Genomic DNA, 10,090 nt, shown 5'->3' with positions numbered 1-10,090 from the left:
GGAGGGGACTGGGTCCCGGCCCTGAAGCGGGTCACTCGCGGGGTCGCCGACCTCACACCCGCTCTGTGCGGCAGGGACCACAACTCCTTGGCGCCTTCTCCCTTCTGTCACCTCAGAACCCACACTGCAATTCAAAGCCCGAAGGGACTCCGAGCAACCAGCAAGTTTCACCGTCTGCAAGATGGAACCGGAAGTCCCGCCCCAAATCCTGGAAATCCAACGGAAATGCTTTCGGCCTGATGTGTCATTCGCTCAACTAGCACTCGGTCTTCTGGGTAATGTAGTTCCCAGAGCTCCAGAGGGCACATTGTTCTCCATCGTGAACAACTAGGAAGTTTGCCATTGGAGGGATCCGATGCTGCTCCCTGGAGGGAGGTATTTGCTCCTGGTTAATTGCTGCAAAAACTCAATTCTGACCTATTTACCTGGAGATTGGTTTAGGGCAGTGATGGCGAACCTATGACACGCGTGTCAGAGGTGACAGGCGAACTCATTTTTTTGGTTGATTTTTCTTTGTTAAATGGCATTTAAATATATAAAATAAATATAAAAAATATAAGCCTTTGTTTTACTATGGTTGCAAATATCAAAACATTTCTATATGTGACACGGCACCAGAGTTAAGTTAGGGCTTTTCAAAATGCTGACACGCCGAGCTCAAAAGGTTCACCATCACTGGTTTAGGGTCATGAGTCATTGCAGCCATTACATAGCCATGTCTGGCCTTTCTGCTTCTCTGGGCATGAAGCTGAAACACAAGTGATGCCTGGAGATATAGATATAGGTATGGATATGGATATGGAGATGGATATAGACAGATATACACATACATATATTATTTAGAGAGAGGGAGAGAGAAACATCAATGGGTTGCCTCTCTCACCCACCCACACACCCCAACTGGAAATGGAACAAGCCTGAAAACTGGGCATGTGACCTGATTGGGAATGGAACTGTAGATTTTTGGTGCACAGGGTGGCCCTCAACCAACTGAGCCACACCTGCCAGGGCAAAAGCTGCCTTCCTCTTAAATAACACGTTAGAGAAAAGTCCCCCCCCCCAAAAAAAAAAAATTTAGCAAAAACAAGCTGTGTTACCAAGTTTATTGACAGATACTTTACCAATCGTTGCTATTGAATATCTCTGAATCTTTGTCTTTTCCTTAAATATTTTAAAAGACTTTTTATTTATTTATTTATTTAATTTTAGAGAGAGAGGAAGAGAAATATTGCTGTGAAAGTGAAATAACATCGACTGTCCCCCCCACCCCCCAGCACACCTCCTGCTGGGAATCAAGACCCAAAGGAGGCATGTGTCCTGACTGGGAATGGAACCAGTGATCTCTTGGTGCATAGGATGATGCTCAATCCACTGTGCCACTCTGGCTGGGCTTGGAGGCCTTTTATTGCCCTACCGCTCAGCTATTATGTCCCTTGTATAGATTAATAAAGAAAGGAGTAATTTGGGGTTGGAGACAAGAGCAGATAAATGCATTTACTGTTGAAAAGAGAGAGAGAAATTATAAAAAGACATGACGTAAATTCACAGTGACAGCCATGGGCAATACTATGACCATGGTGATGGTTTCACTTTCATGCATATGTCAAGACTCAGCAAATACTACACTTGAAATGTGGTCTTTACTAATTAAAACGCTTGAAAAATGGTTCAAAATGTCAAAATAAAATTTGTATGTCCAACACTTCGTTTGGCATCTCTCTATTCAATCCAGGTTCTCCTATCCTCTGACTGGGTCACAAAAGCTACATCCCTGGTCTATAGATGCCACTTTCCTTTACCTTTGATTTCCTGCCTGGGCACTCTGATCATCAGGTAAAGATCTAAGACGGTACCGAAATGCACAAAACCCTTTGATTATTTTCAAGGACAATGAGTTTGAGCACAGAAGACAAACATGCCTGGAGATCCTCAGATGTGTGAACACGCTGGTCCTGCCGTCTTTTTCATAGAAATGTTTCTGGATGCACATATAGAGGAGACCAATTCCATGTAGTTGGCTACAGGATTCTCCAATCCCGCTGAGGCTAGTGATTCTGTAGCAATCATTTTGTAACCTCTATGGTCCTAAAACCAGTGATCATCACCCATAGAATTGCAGACATTAAGACAGAAGACCCACTGGAAGATCTTAAAGATCAATTACCTTCAACTGTACTGCCCTAGCCCTGGCCTGTGTGACTGTGTGGTCAGTGTCCACCCGGACTTCAATGTATTTTGGGTTAGATTTCCAGTCAAGTGGACAGCATTCTTTTTGAAAACAGGAAGTCCCACCAAATTTCTGCCTGTTCCCTGGAAGGAGTTCCCTGAGGCCAGATGGAAATAACACCCTATCACCCAGGAGGAGATCCAGCCTCTTTAGCACCTGCTGGTAAAGGGAAGCATTTTGTCTGCTTCACATTTCATATTCACGGCTCTCCCAGCACCACAGGGAGCTGTGGGAATGTCTTCTCTGGGTTGGTTCCAGGGGAGCCTGAAATCAGGGCCCACTTGCCCTTTCCAGAGGGGCTGAGCCTGGGACAGGTGACTCAGTAGGAAAATAGCTATTACATCACTGTGTCTGTGACCGGCAGTGAGGCCTCATGCCAGGATCTTCTTGAGAAAACTGAGCAGAGAGAATTCAGCCAATGGGGTCTCCATAGACTCCTGCTCCCCATGGGACCCTGAGCATCCTTTGCAGTGGGAACAACTGGGAACATGGTGGGGACCGAGGCAGCCCTGGTCCCGTCCCCATGGGGCTCTAGGTCCAGTAGAGATGCCAGACTCATCCCAGACAGACAACCCAGAAGGGGCAGCACAGAGATGGGGGATGTAGAAGCAGCTTGCTGGGGATTGTTTATAGGGGCTTTGCGTTCTCTACTGCACAGGTGCGTGCCCTGGATGACAGAATGGCACACGGGCACCACTGAAGATGAAGTAATGCTTATCTTTGATCCAAGGAACAGCAACAACATTACCCTGAGGGGAAGGGTTCATGTTCTTTCCTGTGTGAAACAGGTATGAACAGACATGAAGTGGGGATGACGTTGCCGTTTTCGTTTGCTTGTTTTTTTGTTATTTTGGGTTTTTTTTGCCTAAGGCCTCGGTCCAGAGTTAGGTTCCTGTATGTGGGCTGGGTGGAGGGTTTGACCTGTGTTCACTGGTGCAGCTCCCATGTGCAGTGGGAGTGTGCTGGGGCTCAAAGCTGTCAGTCACACGAAAAATCAAATCTTCCTCTTATGCAGAAAGATGAACAGCCAATCTTGTAAGTAGCCTATTGCACCCTTTGAGGAAGTGTAAAGGTTCTAACCCAGGACTGTCTGACCCAAAACCCTCATCACTGTTGAGTCAGGGGCTCCAAGTGTCCATGGACTGGCCCTCAATGCCCATTTCATCAGCACAGCCTCTGCGACCCCCCTGCCCTGCCCTGATTTCTACATTTTTCCACCCAAGTCCTGACTCAGCTGCTACAGAGACCAGGATCCAAGGCCAGGAGGGCGGGCTGGGCTGAGAGACGCCAACCCCAACTCTGCCCCAGGGGACCTGTTTCTCTCTAGGTCTGGATGGCATCCGGGCTAACCTTATCACTCTTTTTGATAGAGACACCTAGACGGTGCGGAGCCGACCTTTGATTCCCACAGGAAGCGCCTGGGACTGAAGACGTGAGAGCTGAACCCTTTTACTTTTTTGGGGAGACAGTTAAGTCTGGAAAGGAGACTGCAAGTCTGAGCCTTTGCACTCATGTTTACTATATCTGTACATGACTCACTAGGAAAAATAGATGCCACATTATTTTGTCACTATAGACAGTTCAAAAACAGATAGAATTTAGGAATGCTTAATATTCTATTTTCAATAAACTCTGTTTTAATTTTTAAAGTATCTGTTTTGACAAACTCATTGGTTTTACAGCCTGAAAGAGTGTCATGACTCACAGTTTGGGGAATACTTGTCTACCCGGCAGGTGTAACAGAGGGGGGGCCTGAAGAGCAGACAGAGGAGCATGCTGCCCCCACCCCTTGGGAGAGCACAGGCATTTAGACCAGGGGTCCTCAAACTACGGCCCGCGGGCCACATGCAAATAAAAATATTGTATTTGTTCCCATTTTGTTTTTTTTACTTCAAAATAAGATATGTGCAGTGTGCATAGGAATTTGTTCATAGTGGTTTTTTTTAAACTATAGTCCGGCTCTCCAACGGTCTGAGGGACAGTGAACTGGCCCCCTGTTTAAAAAGTTTGAGGACCCCTGATTTAGACTCTGGTATTTCTGTTTTCAGATGCCTTCTCCAGGGTCTCCTGCCTCCTGTCCACTCCCTCACAGGAGACAGACACTGGGATCTTCCACAGACTCACATCTCACCACTTCCATTCCCTGCTTAGGACCCGGCTGTGGCTCCCAATGCACTCGGATGGAGTCCAGAATCCTCATCAAGGCTACAGGGTGACTGGCCCAGCCCTGCCCTCTGTTCTCCCAGGACTGAACCCCACTGAAATAGTCACAGATCTTGCTCACTCTTAAAATCACAGCTCAGATGTGCCCTCCTGCCGGTGTCCACCAATGGACGTGAGAACCAGAAGGACAGGGCCTGGGACTAAGTCACCACTGAGTCCTCAGCATCAACTAGCAAAAGGCTGGTAACAGAGCAGGTGCTCAGGGAATGTTGAATGGATTAATTAATAAGTGGATGGATGAAGGAGTGGATGAATGACTGAAAGCACTGTGTCCAGGGTGTATCAAACTCAATATGTCTGTCCTGACATACCGACTTTCTGGGATTGGTGCCTGAAGTTCGAACCTCTCCTCCCCCAGGCAGCCTTCCTGTCCCCCTGTAATGCTTTTGTTCAGCTGAAGCCTGGATCTCATAGGCTGGGGAGGCCTAAGTGCCTCTCTGTGCAGAACAGCCTCTCTCCCAGCCTCATCTCCTCTGCTTCACCATCCTACACACATAGGACCCAACCCTGCCTGGTTGAGCCAGTTGGACCAGCGCACAGATCCTTACTGATATTACTGATTTGGCTGCATCTATTAGCAGAAAAATAGTGCATCATCGTGCAGCTCACACAGCAAGATAGGCAGCAAAGAGTGCTATGTCATCCTCCCTCAGGGGAGCGGCTCCCTCCCTCCTGATCCCATGTGTCTCTCTCAGAGGACAAACCTCTCCCCTGAGCAAGCATATTCAGCAGAAGGAAGATGAATTCCTGTGGAGGAGACAGTGGAAACCTTTCACTGTTCCTGTTGCCATCGCTCCTACAGGGTCATGATCTACGGGAGAGTCTTTGGACATTTTTTGTCCAGAATGTCAGTGACACAAGTAAGTATGACAATGCCATGGGTTACATCAATCACTTCTAAGTCATCAATTGCTTACCAAGTGTCCCGCACAACTTCTCCCATTCTCTCATTCAGAGTCTCTTCTCCTCTTCCTTCCCCTCCCCTTCTCTCTCTCCTTCTCTGTGAACCAAAGAAAACAGTGACCTTTGCAGGGCAGCCTCAGCATGAATCTCAGAGCCTGCAACTGTGCCTGAGATGTACAAGCTGTGTCCTTGAATAAATGACAACGAAAAACAAAACAGGAGTAGATTTATCGTCCTTCTGGCATTTGAGTTCCCGTCTTGGTTTCAGGAGAGATCCAGGAACCTGGCAAATTTCTCATTTTGCCCACTTATTCAAATTAGAGTTTCCAAATCTATAGTCACTGTCTGTCAGCTTCCACTCTGCACAAGCAGGCAGGAGTCAGAATCACATGATACAGTGGAGATACTCAGGGAAAGTAGCATTCCAGGGACAGAAACAGTGAAATGGTGTGTGGACGGTTTCTTCTGCTCTCTGGAGACAAGCACCTCATTCAAATGTGTCTTCCACATGAATAACACCCACTGTGGTCCGGTGAGGAGTGAGTACCCCTTGGTCCTTAGGTTGGGAGTGTGTGGGAGGACAGGCTTTTGGCAAACTCACTCAGGAGAGTTTGAAATTTGCAAAAGAATTGGGGAAAGTAGAAGACTTGTGGGGTTGGATGGATAAAGCATGTTTTGCTCTTTCCATTTGGGAAAGTGGGGATGGCTCCAAGGTGTATCCGATGCCCTCCTTTCTGCTCAAGTGGCTTTCTTACTGGGGGGTGAGAGGGCATTAAGCCCTTACGGATGTACTTTTTGCCATTTTGTTCATTGCTTTCTGGTTGCTTTGTAGTTCCTCTCTCTTCCTTCTTCTCTTGCTTTCGTTTCCTCTGGTTTAATGACAAGTGTTTAGCATTTTATTTAGATTTCATTTTCATTTCTTTTGTGTATCTACTATAGGCTTTTGTTTTGTGGTTATCATGAGGCTCACACATATCAGCCTATATGTATACCTGTCTATTTTTAAAAATGCATTTTTATTGCTTTCAGAGAGGAAGGGAGGAGATAGAAATAGAAACATCAATGATGAGAGAGTATCATTGATTGGCTGCCTCCTGCTTGCCTCCTACTGAGGATTGAGCCTGCAAGCACATGCCCTGACCGGGGATGGACCTGTGACCTCCTGGTTCATATGTCGATGCTCAAACACTGAACCACAACTGCCGAGTTGTACCTGTCTATTTTAAGTAGATAGCAATTAAGTTTAAGCACATTCTAAAGCCATTTTTTTACTTCACCCCCATGTTTTATGTTTTTGATGTTTCATATTCTTTTGTGCATTTCTTAACTAACTATAGTGTCCATGGGAGGGGGTGAATTTAGGACCTTTCTATGTCACCATCTTGAATCATTCTCTTCTAAGTGATTTTTGTAAGGGGAATTCAAATCAGAACTACTAGGACTTACAACTTTACTATAATGATGATCATTTTTAAAATAGAATAAAAGTGTTGATAAGGGTGTGGGAAATTGCAAACCTCATACTTTGCTAATGTAAATGTAAAATGTACATGTACAAACACAGTGAATGTGAAGCACGGTGGAAAACTGTTTGTTCCTCCCAAAGTTAAACATAAAATTAGCATGTGAATGAGCAATTCTACTTTTGGGAACAGAACCCAAATTAATTAAACAGTTGTTCAAAAATTACTTGCTCACAAATGTTCATAGTAGAGTCAAAGGGTGGAAACATCACAAATGTCCATCAATTAGTAAATGGTGAAAATAAAGGTGGTATGTACATATAATAAAATGTTATTTCTCATGAGAAATGAAGGACTGATCCACGCTACAACATGGATGAATCCTGGGAACTTTGAGATCAGTGAAAGAAGCCAGACACACAGCACATATTGTACCTTTCCATCTATTTGAAAAATCAAAATAGGTAAAGACATGGAGACTGAAAGCAGATTAATGGTTTCTAGGGATTGCGAGGAGGGTGTAATGGGTGAGGATGGCTCAATGGGTGTGGGGGCTATAGAGGAGTTGAAGATATTCTGGTGATGGTTACACAGCATCTTGAATGCACCGAATGCCACTGAACTTACATTGGTTAAATGGTAAGCTATGTTATGTGAATTTTACCACACAGATAAAAATGCAGAGTAAGCCCTAACTGGTTTGGCTCAGTGGAGAGAGCGTCGGCCTGCGGACTGAAGGGTCCCAGGTTTGATTCCAGTCAAGGGCATGTACCTTGGTTGCGGGCACATCCCCAGTAGGTTGTGTGCAAGAGGCAGCTGATCGATGTTTCTCTCTCATCGATGTTCCTAACTCTCTATCCCTCTCCCTTCCTCTCTGTAAAAAAATCAATAAAACATATATTTTTTAAAAAAATGAAGAGTAAGAACATTTGAATGAGTGCCTGTGTCCAGAGAGCAGAAGGAGCTGTCCACACCCCTGGTGCTGACCACTGTGATCCGTGTCATTATTTCTGTTGCTGCAATGTTACTTTCCATGAGTATCGTCACGTTAGAGTGTGATTCTGATTCCAACCTGCTTGTGCAAAGTGGAGGATGAGCAGGTTAAGCTGAATCTATAATAATTTGTTTTAATTCTATCGCTGACAGTATTAAAGTCCTGTGGCATGGACTCAATTTTGGGCCACAGGTCAAGGGGGAAGCAATGCCACCACCCCCCTATACCAAGCTGTTGCCAAGGGGATTCACCAGCCACCTCCCCCCCAACCCAGCCCCTGCACCACACCAGGCCTTCCCCTCACTATGGTTTGTGCCCATGGACTATGCATATATGAATATAAATTTCTGGTTTATGCCCAGCTGGCATGGCTCAGTGGTTGAGCGTTGACCTATGAACCAGGAGGTTAAGGTTCGATTCCAAGTCAGGGCACATGTCTGGGTTGTGGGCTTGATCCCCAGTCTGAGATGTGCAGGAGGCAGCCAATCAATGATTCCCTCTCATCATTAAAGTTTCTATCTTTCTCTCCCTCTCCCTTCCTCTCTGAAATCAATAAAGATATATTTTTAAAAAATCCTGGGTTATTCTCTGCCTGTCCCCTCTTTACACTCCCCTCTGAGACCTGTCAGTCTGTTCCATGCATCAATGGACCTACTTTGTTCATCAGTTTATTTTGTTTATTTGATTCCACATATAAGCGAGATCATGTGACATCTGTCTAGAGATTTTACTGCCTCAAAGTTGCTGCCAAAGTGAAAGCTGCAACTGCCCAACAGGAGTGCCTCCACATCCTCAGCCTTGAGTTCATCAAATTAGCAAATGGTTTAGTGATTGCTTCTCTGGCAAATGATGCTCCTGCATCAAGAGTTGGTTTGTTCATTAAAACAGGCAGTGGGTCCCAGGAACTTGACAACTCAGGAACCTCCCATTGGTTTCCTCTTGCATCCGGTCTGACTACAAAAGGAGTGGCATTTTTCACGATACACCATGGAATTGAAGCAGTCGGTGGTAAACTCATGGCGACTTCAACAGGGAAACTGTGGAGTGCGTGGGGGGATGACACCAATATTCTAATGGAGTTCCTGCTCGGTGGCCCCACAGCACCTCGGTGTCATTGGTGGGAGGTAGCGGTCCTTCAGTCTCAGCTAAGGACAGACACAGCTGTGGCTTTTCAGAACCCACAGGCTCCTATCATGGAAAATTTGCATGCTGCAGCTCACTGAAATGCCTTGTCTAGTTCCCTGTATTGTTTGGATTATAGGATTGGAAACATGACACCAGATGAGTTGAATTACCAAGTTCAGAACCATTTTTCAAGGATAGGAATGGCTTTGCTTGGACTTGGTGTGAGTCATCTGTCAGAAGCAGTTGCTGAAAGGTTCCTGAACATGAGGGGTGGGCTTGGTTTCTCTGGTGCAGAGTCGAGACACCATGGAGGTGAAATCAGAGAACAGAATGGAGACAGTCCCCTCAGTGCTGCCTTTGTAGCAAAGTGCCGCCCCAGGAAGTGCAGAGGCAAATGCATTTAGTGTCCTCCGGCATGGCCTTGGCGCTGGGCCACAGGTCAAGGGGGCAGCAGTGCCACCAGCCCTCTGTCTCAAGCTGTTGCCAAGGGGATTCACCAGCCACTTGACCTTTCCCCTTTGAATGCCAGTTACTCGGATTCTGGACTCTTTGGGATTTACACTATCTTCCAGGCGGCAGCTGCCAGAGATGTTATCAAGGCTGCTTACAATCAAGCAAAAACAAATGCTCCAGGAAACCTTTCCAATAGTGATGTCCAAGCTGCCAAGGACCAGCTGGAAGCTGGGCACCTAATGTCAGAGGCGCCACCCAAGGGTGTCCTGGTGAAGTCTGGCCTAGACTCTCGTTGCTGGTTCCTACTTGTAACCAACCGCAGCCCCTCTGATTTCCCAGGCAGCTGAGGCTGATGCCACAAATGCTGGGAAGAAGTTCGTTTCTGGCCAGAAGGCAAGGGCAAGGGCAGCCGGTGGGAACTTGGGGCATGCACCTTTTGTTGATGAGCTGTAATACTGAAATGCATCCCGAGAAAGAGCTGGACACTTTCTCAACCCAGAGCAGCGAACACATGGAACTCAGAAGTGTATAATGTACCATTTATCTTTCTTTTCAATGAGGAGCAACATCTTAAAAAGTATTAAGGCACTGCACTAGCTCATTTTGCGCAGTTAGATAAGGCATCAGCCTGCAGACTGAAGGGTCCTGGATTTGATTCCAGTCAAGGAATCAAACCTGGGTTGCAGGTTCCTTCCCCAGTAG

At 46.2% G+C, this 10,090-nt stretch overlaps 1 pseudogene; it reads left to right on the top strand.

The window, feature by feature from the left end:
* Nucleotides 1–5,295: 5,295 nt before the first annotated feature.
* Nucleotides 5,296–9,841, top strand: LOC102241389 (annotated as a pseudogene).
* The last annotated feature ends 249 nt before the right edge of the window (nucleotides 9,842–10,090 follow it).

The sequence above is a fragment of the Myotis brandtii genome, unplaced genomic scaffold, assembly GCF_000412655.1.
Source record: "Myotis brandtii unplaced genomic scaffold, ASM41265v1 scaffold5665, whole genome shotgun sequence".
NCBI classification, from domain to species: domain Eukaryota; kingdom Metazoa; phylum Chordata; class Mammalia; order Chiroptera; family Vespertilionidae; genus Myotis; species Myotis brandtii.
Note: the sequence above shows the minus strand (reverse complement) of the source record. Positions and strands in the feature narration are given on the sequence as shown.